Here is a 14,808-nt window from a genome sequence, read left to right as displayed (position 1 = left end):
AGGCATTGACTACACAAAGATTTTCTCTCCAATAACGAAGTTGACTACTATTAGAATAGTGTTGTGTTGTGGAGTCAATAGCACACCGAGTCACACAACGAAGAAGACAACAACAACTCACTCAATAGGATTTAATTCTTATATTTCTTTGAGTAGGATTTATTTCTTATATTTCTTTGAGTAGGATTTATTTCTTATATTGTTTTAAGTAGGAGTTATTTCTAATTACTTTATATGTAAGGACATTATGGGGAAGTATTGTAACCCTAACCCTAAAACTCCCTATTTAAGGGATAGGTATGAATGAAATAGGCAAGCTTTGAGATTTTAGAATAACCTAGTCTAAATAGGTTGAGATCACCTCTTGATCTCGAGTTTAGGGTTTACTCCAAAAATCCAACCTATCCTTCACCCTCCATTGCCATCCATCTTCACCCAAATTCATCCACCATCATCCCTACTAAGAAAAGGAGCTTCTTGCCCCTTTTCCAAGCCCAAAGAGGAGGTCTATCCTCCCTCTTGGCAGCAGCAGCAAGAGAGGCCGAATTCCTCCCTTACCAAGCAGCAAAGTGAGGATTTGTATCCTCAAATCTTGAGAAAATCCTGGTGCAATGTGGGAGCTGATCATAGCTTCAAAGAAGAGGTATTAATCTATCCCAAACTCGTGTTTCAAGTTATTTAAGAAAGAAGGATTGCATTCTTAGCTAGAGCAGCAACAAAGAGGGCCAAACCCACTTTGCCGTGACCAAAAAAAGAGAGCACCTTGCTCTAGCAAGGACAACATTGTTGTGGGGTCTTCTACCTAGCACAACAACTTGGTAGGACCCTCAAAAGAGGATCTTTCCTCCTGGCCAAGTACTGGTTAAGGAGAAATACTCATACACAGACCCTTGACGTGAAGTGAGTAAATTCTGAGTGCTGGATTCACAAATCCCACGCCGTGTTACTTGATCCATGACCCGGGACCGTAACAACTTGGTATCAGAGCAGGGTAACATGGGGGATCATATCAGCAATGAAGAAATCCAAATCAGGATACAAAAGATAGAAGATAGCCTTCAAACAGCACAACCAGTGTTGGGAAAGGTTTGTGGTTTGGAAGAAGAGATGAACTGAATCATTAGCATGCTACAGGAGTTGAGGACAGAGAGACATCAGAGTCCAGAGGTGCGAGAGGTTGCTCAACCATATCACAGAAGAGGGGAGCAGTGGCCTGGGCGCACTGCTGTCTAAGCACCTCAGCATGGAGGCACAATCCCAAGGTACACCAAGTTAGAGTTTCCCTCTTTCAATGGTTCTGTGGATCCCGTAATTTGGTTGCATAGATGTGAAAATTTTTTTTTGAACCAAGGGACTACTGAATGGGATAAGGTGCAACTAGCCTCTTTCCATATGACAAATGAAGCCATGTTATGGGTGACTCAAGTAGAGAAAGAGAGACCTGGAATGACTTGGGGTGAATTTAAAAATCTATGCACAGTTAGATTTGGGCCTCCCGCCAACAACAACCCCTTGGGCGAATTAGTCCTATTGAGACAAACGGGTTCAGTGGAACACTATCAAAAACTCTTCCAGGAAAAAGTTGGCTCGTGCTGGAGAGAGGGTATTGGTTGACCAGCAGGTCTCCTTATTCACAACAGGTCTCAATGAGTATTTACGGTTAGAGGTAGAACTCCTTATGCCCACGGATCTAGCTCATGCCATGAATATGGCCCGAGCAATGGAACAACGACAACAGTTGCAGCAACGTAATCCGGGTTGGTCGAGTGAGAGGAACACTTCCTCCACGTGGCAAGGGCGCCGCTATAATTCATCTCAGGGAGCATCTACAGCAACACCATCCAGACACACTCCGACTACGACTCGGGTAGCCGATCCCCGCCCTGGTAATTCCCTATCGAGCTTTATAAAAAAATTGACGAGTGCGGAGATGGCAGAAAGGCGGTCCAAAAATCTCTGTTATAACTGCGATGAGCAGTATCGGGTCGGACACCAATGTAAACGATTATTTTGGCTCGAGATGGAGGATTCAGAGGATCTAGAGGAACCAGAGGATATTATCGAGGAGGAACCACCAAAGATATCCTTGCATGCTATTACTGGACAGAAATCGCCTACTACAATGCAAGTCCGAGCTCATGTCATCGATCGAGAACTGGTGGGACTAGTTGACTCAGGGAGTACACACAATTTTCTGAGTTTGACAGCCGCACAGCATCTCCAGCTCCAGATACACACTCATCCGACAGCCATCGTCTCAGTGGCCAATGGCGAGAAGGTCCCTAGCTATGGGATTAGTAAGGCGGTAACTTTTTCCATTGGATTTACTTCATTTAATGCGGAATTTTTTGTTATTCCCCTAGAGGGATTTGATATGGTTTTAGGCATTAAATGGTTACAAACATTGGGGCCCATTCTGTGGGACTTTTCGGCTTTAACCATGAGCTTTGATTTGGCCGGAAGTCGGGTGCTCTTACAGGGCTGTCAGGTGGACAGGACCCACCGCATACACACTTTACAGACACAGGATCAGCCTGCCAGTACTAGTGATGGTCTGGTTGAGGAGTTCTATGACCTCTTCCAGGAGCCTTCGGGGTTGCCTCCCATGAGGCACTGTGACCACAGGATCTGTCTGAAACCAGGTTCTGAGGTAGTGGTCGTGCGACCATACCGTTACCCACACCTTCAAAAGGACAAGATAGAGCGTCAGTGCCATGAGATGTTGAAACAGGGTCTTATTCATTCCAGCCGCTCCCCGTTCTCTTCACCCGTCTTACTTGTGAAGAAACATGATGGGACATGGAGTTCTGTGTGGATTATTGGGAGTTGAACGTGCAGACAATAAAAGACAAGTTCCTGATTCCGGTAGTGGATGAGCTTCTGGATGAGTTACATGGGTTGTGGTTATTCACTAAACTCAACCTCCGTTCAGGATACCATTAGGTCCGGATGCACCCCTCTGATATCGAGAAGACGACGTTCCGCATGCACCATGGCCACTTTGAGTTCGTCGTCATGCCGTTCGGGTTATCCAATGCACCCTCCACTTTTGAAGCTTTGATGAACGAGGTATTTAGCCCCTATCTTCAAAAATTTGTTCTTGTATTTTTCGATGATATTTTGATATATAGCAAGTCGGTTGAGGAGCACTTGGCACACTTGAGGATTGTTTTCGACTTGTTAAGAGCACATCAGCTCTATTTGAAACACTCCAAGTGTTCCTTTGCGGCTTCACATGTGGGATATCTGGGACACATTATCTCACATGAGGGGGTTACGGTGGATCCCAAGAAGAACTGAGCTATTCACGAGTGGCCGCAACCACAGTCGTGTTCTGCATTACGAGGTTTTCTGGGTCTTGCGGGCTACTACCGCAAATTTATTCAGAACTATGGGCCAGTGGCAGCACCATTGACGAGTTTACTCAAGAAAAATTCCTTTATTTGGAATGAGGGGGCCACCACATCGTTTGTGGCACTCAAAGCTGCCCTCGCATCCACGCCAGTATTACAACTTCCCAACTTCGACGAATTGCTCGTGGTAGAGTGCGACGCTTCGGGCGTGGGCATGGGGGCCATTTTACAGCAGCTGGGCCATCCTATTGCTTATTTTAGCAGACAGTTGGCAGTCCGCCATCACAAACTGGCAGCCTATGAGCGCGAATTGATTGGGTTGGCCAAAGCGGTCCAACATTGGAGGCCTTATCTCTGGGGCCGGGCTTTTCTCATACGCACGGATCACTACAGCCTTAAATTCTTACTAGAACAGCGTTTGATGACGTTGCCACAGCAGCACTGGATCAGTAAGTTGTTGGGGTTTGACTTCTCGGCGGAGTATCATGTGGGGAGATTAAATAAGGTGGCAGATGCCTTGTCACGGTGTTTTGAAGATCAGCAGACGGTCTATTCTATCAGCCAGCCGAGATTTCTCATTATGGACTTGGTGCGAGAAGCACATGCTACTAACCCTGCACTGCAGGAACTGCATCAGCAGATCTCAGAAGGGACAATGAATGTGAAGTGGTCCATCCAGGATTCACTTATTTATTACAAGCATCGAATTTTCCTTCCACCTGAGTCCGAGTTGATTCCAGCTATACTCTCGGCCTACCACGACAATACACATGAGGGGATCTAGAAGACCTTGCACAGAATTCGAGCTGAGTTTTATTGGCAAGCCATGAAACCCTCTATTGCGACTTATGTGGGCGACTGTAAGGTATGCCAGCGCAACAAAGCCGAGCACTTGAGTCCAGCCTCTGGCCCTTCCTACACAGGTTTGGCCCGACATTTCAATGGATTTTGTGGAAGGCCTACCCCTGTCAGCCGGCAAATCCGTACTTTTTGTAGTGGTTGATCGATTCTCCAAGTACGGGCATTTTATACCGATGGCTCATCCGTATACAGCAACATGGGTTGCTCAGACTTTCCTGGAGTAGATAGTCCGCTTACATGACATTCCAGAATCCATTGTGAGTGACAGAGATGCAGTTTTCAAGAGCACATTTTGGCGGGAATTGTTTCACTTGAGTGGGACGAAATTGAAGTTCTCCTCCGCCTATCATCCACAGACAGACGGGCAGACTGAGGTGGTGAATCGCACCATCGAGATGTATCTACAGTGCTTGGTGGGGGATCGTCCGCGGCAATGGGTTCAATGGCTTCCGTGGGCCGAATACTGTTACAACACTTCGTTCCACTCTGCATTGCAATCCACTCCTTTTCGGGTTATATATGGCCGGGATCCACCTCGCCTCCTCTCATACAACCCAGGGTCCACCAGCGTGGACACGATTGATCAGGCACTCATAGACAGGGATCTACTGCTACAGAATATCACAGAACGGCTAAGACGTGCCCAAGCTCGGATGAAGGATGTATACAACAGAGGCCACTGTGAGGTCTCTTTTGAGGTTGGAAAGTATGTGTGGCTACGGCTCCAGCCCTACCGTCAGCAGTCTTTAGCGGGACCTCCACGTCATAAGCTCTCACCCAGATTTTTTGGGCCGTTTCCCATTCTTCGATGCGTGGGACCAGTCGCCTATCAACTCAAATTACCAGACACAGCCAGAATTCACGATGTGTTTCATGTCTCTCTTTTGAAGCCGCATTCCGGAGCACAGCCTACATCCACTCCATTCCTACCACCGGTTGATCATGGCGAGGTTATTCTTAACCCAGCTGCGGTGTTACGTGCACGGCTGACCTATGATCATTGGGAGATTCTCGTTCAGTGGACGGACACTGACCCCGACGGTACAACATGGGAATGTGTGGACATCTTCAAACAAGTCTACCCAACTTTTGAGCTTGAGGACAAGCTCTTTCTCCATGGGGAGGCAGATGTTATGGACTCAATAGCACACCGAGTCACACAACGAAGAAGACAACAACAACCCACTCAATAGGATTTAATTCTTATATTTCTTTGAGTAGGATTTATTTCTTATATTTCTTTGAGTAGGATTTATTTCTTATATTGTTTTAAGTAGGAGTTATTTCTAATTACTTTATATGTAAGGACATTATGGGGAAGTATTGTAACCCTAACCCTAAAACTCCCTGTTTAAGGGATAGGTATGAATGAAATAGGCAAGCTTTGAGATTTTAGAATAACCTAGTCTAAATAGGTTGAGATCACCTCTTGATCTCGAGTTTAGGGTTTACTCCAAAAATCCAACCTATCCTTCACCCTCCATTGCCATCCATCTTCACCCAAATTCATCCACCATCATCCCTACTAAGAAAAGGAGCTTCTTGCCCCTTTACCAAGCCCAAAGAGGAGGTCTATCCTCCCTCTTTGCAGCAGCAGCAAGAGAGGCCGAATTCCTCCCTTACCAAGCAGCAAAGTGAGGATTTTTATCCTCAAATCTTGAGAAAATCCTGGTGCAACGTGGGAGCTGATCATAGCATCAAAGAAGAGGTATTAATCTATCCCAAACTCGTGTTTCAAGTTATTTAAGAAAGAAGGATTGCATTCTTAGCTAGAGCAGCAATAAAGAGGGCCAAACCCTCTTTGCCGTGACCAAAAAAAGAGAGCACCTTGCTCTAGCAAGGACAGCATTGCTGTGGGGTCTTCTACCTAGCACAACAACTCGGTAGGACCCTCAAAAGAGGATCTTTCCTCCTGGCCAAGCACTGGTTAAGGAGAAATACTCATACACAGACCCTTGACGTGAAGTGAGTAAATTCTGAGTGCTGGATTCACAAATCCCACGCCGTGTTACTCGATCCATGACCCGGACCGTAACATGTTGGGACTAATAGCAAATGAAGACTTGCAATTAGAGTAGTTGGATGTAAAAGCAACTTTTCTTCATGGTGATTTGGAGGAAGAAATTTACATGATGCAACCACAAGGTTTCAAAGCACATGGAAAGGAGAAAATGGTGTGCAAACTTCAAAAGAGCTTGTATTGTCTTAAACAAGCTCGAAGATAGTGGTATAAGAAGTTTGACACCTTTATGAGTAGTAATGGTTTCTTGAGGTGCTAGGCAGATCATTGTTGTTATGTGAAAAAGCTTGATGATTCATACATCATTCTACTACTATAAGGTAATGACATGTTGATAGCAGGTGCTCACAAACATGAAATAGATAAGTTGAAAAGGGAGTTGTCCAAGAAGTTTGCAATGAAGGATTCTGATGCTGAAAAACATATCCTTGGGAGGAGGATTACTAGGAACATTGATGTCATAAAATTGTCACAAGAAGAATATGTGAAGAAGGTGTTGAATAGATTCAACATGAATGATGCAAAACCAATGAGTACTCCTTTGGCTAGTCACTTTAGACTATCTAAGGAGTAGTCACATTCTACAGAGCATGAGTGAGCGTACATGGCCAATGTACCTTATGTTTCTACTATTGGCAATCTCATGTATGTTATGGTGTGCACTAGACCAGACATAGCTCATGTAGTGGGATTTGTTAGAAGATATAAGAATAATCTAGGTAAAGAACATTGGGAAGTAGTGAAGTGGATTCTCAGGTATTTGAGCTCAGCATTATGTTTCAGAAAGTCAGACTTGGGATTACAAGGTTATGTAGATGCTGACATAGCTAGAGACATCGATGGCAAGAAGAGTACCATTGGATATGTATATACATTGGGTGGTACAACAGTTAGTTGGGTCTCTAAGTTGTAGAAGATACTTGCTCTTTCCACGATTGAGGCAGAATATGTCACTGTGACAGAAGCCAGCAAAGGGATGGTATGGTTGCAGTCTTTATGGGGATCTCAAACATGGGGATAGTGTGTTGTATTGTAACAGTTAGAGTGTTATTCATTTAGCAAAGAATCTTGTTTATCATTCCAAAACAAAGCATATACATGTGCGTTATCACTTCAGCAGATTGGCTCTAGAGGATGGAGTATTAGCACTTGAGAAGATTCAAGGGATTCAGACTCCAGCTGATATGTTGACAAAGACTATTACAATTGAGAAGCTGAAGTTGTGTGCAACTTCAATTGGATTTCTCTCTGAGAATTGAGAAGTTGTCGCCGTTGTACAAGAGATATTGACTGCTATTGCTTTAAGGGTAGTTTGGGGATTTCACACTTGTAATCTGGTGCTCTAATTTTCTCTTTATATTTGGAGGGCGTCGTTGTTAGGGTTTGATCACACAAAGTATCATCATTCGAGGGAGCATCTTCAGTTGCAACCCCCGAGAGTGGTTAGAGAAAAAAACTTGTAAGTGTGTGTGATTTCTCTTGTAAACTATTTCATCTTTATAGTGGATTACTGCAGTGGCGGAAGACATGACATATTCTCACTTTGATGCGAACCTATATAAATCTTGTTTTTTCTTGTGCTTACTTTTCTTATCTTTCACGATTATTATTATTGCTCTCGTTAGTTTCGAATTAGGGCGTCTAATTCCTAACACTGCGTCCATGGTTTCTTTCCATCTTTGATTATGAAGGGCCTCCTTATAAGATTGAGGCATAGCAACAGGAGAAAAGGAGGCAAGAAACTAATAACAAGATGGTGATAAATGATGGGTAGATAAAAAATGATTAATGGGTGAGAGGTAGAAGGTTGGGTACATACCCTAGGTTCTTTCCGAAGAGCAATAGGCCGGGTATCAAATAAGGGACCAAAAATAGGGGGCGGGGAAGGAGAACTTACCTCAGAGAAATCTGGAGACTCCATGGGTGTGGTGTCGGTCAATGCTTCAGGAAACGGGGTAGGTACATATATACGGCTATGAGTTGCAAGGTCCTTAATTGTCATAATAGGTTTAGGAATCTCATTGGATGCAGAAAACTAGGTGGGGGCAGCGGTGGATGAATAAAAAGGCTAGTCCTCAAAAAATGTGACATCATTGGAAAAAAAAAATTCGAAGACTAATTGTAATAGACATATCCTTTCTGAGTATGAAAGTACTCTAAAAAGATACATTTAAGTGCTCTATGATCCAATTTATTTATATGTGTGGAAGTATTATGAACAAAATAGGTACAACCAAAAACTCTCAAAGGAAGAGAGAACAACTTATCACCAGAAAAAGATAAGAATATGTTGTCAGTTGACCAAGCACTGAAGAGGGTAACCTATTAATGAGATAACATGCGGTAAGAAGAGCATGGGGCCAATAGAAATGAGGCATATGCAAACTCACGAAGGTGTCTATTTTTTATTTTAGCCACACCATTTTTTGTGGTGTGTAGACACAAGAGGTTTGGTGTATGCTGCCTTTGTCCAAGTAAAAAATTTGGAAGTCTAAAGGCAGATATTCCTTGGCATTATCAAAGAAATTAGTCTTTAAGGTAGTGTTGAACTGATTAGACACCATTGCACAAAAAGATTTAAAAAGAGGTAAGACTTCTGACCTCTCTTTTAGAAGGAACAATCATGTAACTCGAGAGAAATCATCAACAAATGTAACAAATTACTTAAACCGGGAAACATTAGAGACATAGGGCCCCATATATTAGTATGAACTAAAGAAAGTGGGGCAACATATAAGTACTCCGCTGGTGTTTACTCACTTGATAGTCTTCACAATTGAGATTGGTAGACTATAATGTAGGAATAATTTGTTTGAGTGACTGAACGGAAGGATGTCCTAACCTATTGTGCCACTAAAGAACTATATGTTGAGCACCAATGGTAGTTGTTAATGCCGGTGAATCAAGATATTAGAGTCCCCCTCTTTCATAGCCTCCATCAATAACCTACTTTGTCTTTACATCCTGAAGAAAACAAGAAATGGTAGAATGAAATAGTTAAAATCTTTTGTGAGTTGACTAACAGATAAAAGATTTAATGGAAACTCAGGAACAAATAAGACATCTTTTAAATGAATAGTAGGTGTACCGAATGTGGACCCCACCCCCACCTACTTTAGTTTGAGATCCATCTGCTACAGAAAAAAACTTATAAGTTAAACAAGAAGATATAGAATTTGGGAGGGTACCATTAACTGTCAAGTGCTCATAGGCCCCAGAATCAATGATCTAGGATGGAGAAGTAGATGAAACCATACATGTTAAACAAGTAGTAGCAATAGTCTTCTAGCCTCTGGTGTTTTTAAGAGCCATTGTAGTGCAAGCTGACACCAGTTAGTGAGTAATAATCCAGGTAGTCAAACTAAGTATTTTCATCTTCAACAAAAATATGTCTTGATTAAAATACCCAATGTGCAACAATGATGGTAATGAGACACAATGAGCATGTCAAGTTGGGTTAAGATCCCGAGTTAAGTCGAGTCAAGAGACTGAGTCCAGTTGGCTAAGATAACGAGTTAGCTTGAGTCAAGACAGAATTGAGTCCAAGTCAGGTATAGAGTAAGGATTCCAATGGCCCAATGGATGAGGCTTTGGTCTATGGAATTGGATATTTTAGGTGATATGAAGTTGCCAAGTTTGATACTAGTAAGCCGAGTCTGATATCAGGTGAAGCCGAGTCGGTTTTATTCTTTGGATGTCAAAATAAGCCTTTATCAAATAATCAATGAGTGTGAATCATATACAGCTTAACCAGAACAATATACGTTGTTGGAAGACATGATGTAATCAGGGTGATACTAATATAATTAGTTTATAATTTTTGTCTCTTATTCACTCTTACTAGGGTGAAGGGTATTCTTGTAATATTAGTATTTTTAATATCTATAAATACAACTTAAGGGGGAGGGTTTGGCTAAGTCCATAACCCTATTCTTCCTACTCTTTTCTCCAAATTCATCACTCTTCCTCTTCTCCTCCTAAAAGCTTCTCTCAATAACTCTTCTTCTTCTTCTCACCCCGTAATCCTCTTCTACTCTGATTACCCAACATGGAATCCTAAGTGAAAGGGAGGAAAAAGAAGAAGAAAAAGAAAAAAAAACACAAAAGGAGTTTCTCATTTTTCCTTTAGTCTTCTTTCCCAAATCAAGTCTTTCATTGGATTTTTAACTCTCTTAGAAAATGTTTAATATATCAAATTATATATCATTGGAAAGATATTTGAGTCTAGTTTCCAACTAAAAAAGAATCATTGAAATTAGATTTTTTTAGAAAGATAAATCTACATCTGAAGTAGCAAAGTTTAAGGGAAAAAAAGTTTCATGAAACAATAGAAAGCTTCGACTTTCGAGCTATTTTATGCCATTAAGAAGGAGACATTATAAGAAAAATTATATATCAAAAGAAAGATCTACATAAACAGTTGTTGAACACTTGGTCACCTGCTTTGATAAGAGAAGCAACTACTGCTTTATCTTTTCTCCTGAATTCCGTAACATGTTGTTGCAAGTCCTCTTACACTTGGTGTGGCTCAATTGATTTATTTTATCTAGTTGGTGAGTCAGCTGTTGTAATCAGCAATTGTGTTTAAGAAGACTGCTTTGAGTTATTGCTGAAACATATCACCGTTTCTGTGTTTATCTAATTAGTGGATAAGCATGATGTTTTTTAATTTCTGCATGAAGATGACTTCAGTAGGCTGTTGTTTCTGTTGTTGTTTGGTGTCATCTAATTGGTGAATATGCTGGTCACATTAATGCTACCATGTCACTAGTATCATGCTTCTGATATGGTGCTGATGATCATGGCATTTATTCATGGTTGATGCTGTCGTTAATTAATTTTGTTGCAGTCCTTATCAAGCTGGTGAATCAGCACAAGGTGGAGTTATTGATCCTCGTATTATGTCTTGAATTCCAGTACGTTGATGAGTTTTTATCTTGTTGTTTTTTATCAACAAGCCATTGCTATATAACAGTATATAAGCTGGTTGGAGATAGTTTGATTTATTGATTATCAAACACCATATAGCAATGGACATACTTCTGGTTATTATTGAAGTCTCTTGATGTCCAAGAAGTTGTTGGTGTTTATTGGTGGTAATAAACTTCTTTTTTGTTACATTTATGATATATTGTTGATATAAGGATGTTTGTTGTTGATGAGGGATATAAAGCCCGTCAAATTTGGATTATCTATATTAGATGGTCAACAACTATTTTGTGAATGTTTCTTGGATAACAGAAATTGAAGATTACAGAATTGGATTCCCACTGAAGAATCCAGGTTTGATGTTGTTGCTTATTTGTAACAAATCATTGGTTTAGCAATTATCATTTGGTGTCGCCTGCTCGGTTTCAGAACTCGTTTAGTTTTGGAGTTATACCTTAGCTTATTATTCGGTTCAACTTATTATTGGACATCTATTACTCGGCCTATCGATACTAGAACATAGATATCAACATACAAAACCTACTATTTTATAAATAAGTAAATAGGAAAAGAACATATCTTTTTTGAATCAACATAGCCAGTCTTCTTCAAATTGAATTCCCATGAAATCTTTAAAAAAAAATCATTATCATCATATCTCATAATCCGAGCAGCAATAAAGCAAACTGGAATCCTGAAATCACTGCTTTGATACCATGTAGATTTAGAGTGTAGGAGAGAAGAGGGAAGAAGGAGAAGAGTGAAGTGAGGTGAATGAAGAGAGAGGTAAAAATGGATGTCAGAGAAAGAGAGAGAGAGAGAGAGAGAGAGAGAGAGAGAGAGAGAGAGAGAGAGAGAGAGAGAGAGAGAGAGAGAGAGAGAGAGAGAGAGAGAGAGATGTACACATAGAGAAGAGACGAAAGGGGAGAATAAGGGTTTTTAGAAGATATCCAAACCCTCCCCCTTAACCTTTATTATAGATGTCAAGAGTATATAAATTACAAGTGTACCCTTCACCCTAGAGAGAGTGAAGAAAAGACAAAGAGCATAGGATATTTATAACAATGACACCTCAACTTATCTATGACTTTCAATAATAAGTTGAGAATTTTACTGATCGATGGCATGATCAATCAACAAGCTTAGGTCTTGGAAGATATGCCCAAGCCCACACGACCAAGGAAGGCCCACATATCCAAGTGTGTTGGAAGATGGGCCCAAACCCATACGACCAAGGAAGACCCACATATCCAAGAGATGTGGAAGATGGGTTCAAGGCCCATAGACCAATGAGAAGCCCTTGGCCCATACAATTATGACATTATGAGTCTTACACAAGAAGAAGTCATACAGAGCCACAATTATTATGGAAGCAGATCTCATAGAGGAGTTTCAATTTAAAGGTGTTTTAGTCAAGTTAATCTTCTATTTATATTTGGTTATTTTATTATTCTAGGGCTTATCTTTAAGTGTTAGAGTTTGGGTGTAATTGGGACAAATGTAGGTTTATTGCAATCGAACTCTACTACCTTTCTCTATTATAAATAGAGGTTCATGTACTTTGATTACAATAAATTAATGAAGTCAATGAAGTATTTCTCTTTTTCATAAATTCAACATTAGGGAACTCAAAAATATTGTTGTTATACATGGTTGATTAATCATACTTTTTCAATGATTGATCTACACTTTTTGCAGCTTTTTGAAAATGGGCAAAAAATAGTTAGTTTGAAGGGGAAACTTATAAATTACCCTCCAAACATCTAGTTAAGAGTAATGAGAGCATTATAGGCAATTAAGAGCACCCAACTACTTTTTTTACTTGAAATTCTTGACAAACCTATTGATTTGTAGGACTCCATAGCTATAACTCATGGAGAAAAGAAGAGACGACATATTAGGAGAAAAAAGGAAGAAGAAAGAAGTTATGGACTTGTGTCCTAACCCTCCCCCTATTCAATGTATAGAAAAATAAGATTATAATATTATAATAATACCCCTAAAACTTAAACTAATTACATCAATGTCATCTTTATGAGATGACTCTCTATTGATTATCATGTCATCACTTGTCAGCATGTGGGCCTTCTCCTTGGTTTGTGAGCTTGAGCCCATCTTCTAACTCACTTGGATGTGTGGGCCTTCCTTGCTCTTATGGTCTTGAGCTCATCTTCTAACACACTTGGACATGTGGACCTACTGTTAGAAGATGGGCACAAGCCCATATGTCTAAGGAAGAAAGCCCACACATCCAAGAATTGGCATATTGGTAAATAAGAAGATTTCTCATAAAGATGGCATGAAGATGTAATTACTTGTCTATTTATGTCTCTTCTTTTGTAATGTCGTAGCCCTAAGGGCATTGTAAAAACTATAAATAGAAGCCCTTGGCTAAGAGGTAGAGCATTAAGATCTCTCCTCTCTTCTCAAATTCATCCAAACTCTCCTCTCCCTTATCTTGGAAGTCGATCTCTAAACTCTCTCTCCTTTTTCTCTTCTTCTCTTCTTCTTCTCCTTATTCTTCTTCTCCTCTCCCTCTTTGGCTCCAGATCATTATGAAGGAGTCCTAAATTCTACATGGTATCTGAGCTGAGGATTTAGGACTCCCACATTGAGGTGATGCTTACGTACCTTTGAAGGTTTCATGCAAGGTGCTCTTGAAGAAAGAGATTCAATTGTGGAAAGATAAGTGATTTCTGGTTGTATTTTTCCTCACATTCATACTTTGTACCGAGCTCTTAATCTCTATATTACATCAATAAACAAATAGCTTTCATACAAGAAGTTACGAAAGCTAATACTTGGTGTTTAAAGGATATTACAACCTTGATCTTTTTGCACTCAAATATTGCAAGTTTGATCCAGATCGGTTGCCTATAAGGTTATGAAGACCAATTAATTATGAAGTCGATGGTTATATGATGGAAGAATGATATGAGACTTGCAAGAGATTTAGCTTGATCTCTCATTATTCAAGACTAGTAGTTTACTTGATTTTTTTTGGATTAAATCAAGTTGGTTTATGATTAATGGTACCCGGATTCTCCAAACATATAGAAATTGTTTGAGGGACTTTGCCGAGCTCAAAGATCAGTTGGTTTTTGGTGATTTATGATTTTTTTGGAATTGTAAATTCCTTCTCCAACCCTTTAAGACTTATGAGTAATTTCATTGCCTAAAGGATTTTTGGAGTGTCTTTTTAAGTGATAAATATGACACCTGTCATAAGGAAAAGTCAAGTGATGCTTGGGTTAAGAACTAGCCATGAATTCTTGATTTTTTTTAAGACCCAAAGGAAGATTTTAGTTGGTATTGAGTGAGTAATTGATCTACTCCACTTAATATACAAATTTTGGTTTATTTGGAGCCTGATTTAGTGGCTAATGTAGTGGATAAGAACTTATCTTTATTTGAAAGTAGCTGGTATTTGAAAGAAGGTTGTTCAAATTTGATTAAGTGGATTATTTTTCAAATTTGAACAATGGATATTTTTGGAAAACATGAGTCTCCCAATATTGGGGTTTCAGTTTGAATTTTTTAGACTCTTAAGGTCCTTCTTGACTTTAAAATTCGGATTGGGACGAAGGCAGCCACTTCACTCAGGTTACCTCTTTTTTTTTATCATTGCTTTAATTACTTCTCAAG

This window comes from Aristolochia californica, unplaced genomic scaffold (genome assembly GCF_029961685.1).
Source record: "Aristolochia californica isolate CCGP_79_NKW_82.1479 unplaced genomic scaffold, dmAriCali1.0.hap1 SCAF_6, whole genome shotgun sequence".
Taxonomy (NCBI): domain Eukaryota; kingdom Viridiplantae; phylum Streptophyta; class Magnoliopsida; order Piperales; family Aristolochiaceae; genus Aristolochia; species Aristolochia californica.
The sequence above is the reverse complement of the archived record's forward strand: the minus strand, read 5'-3'. Positions refer to the sequence as shown.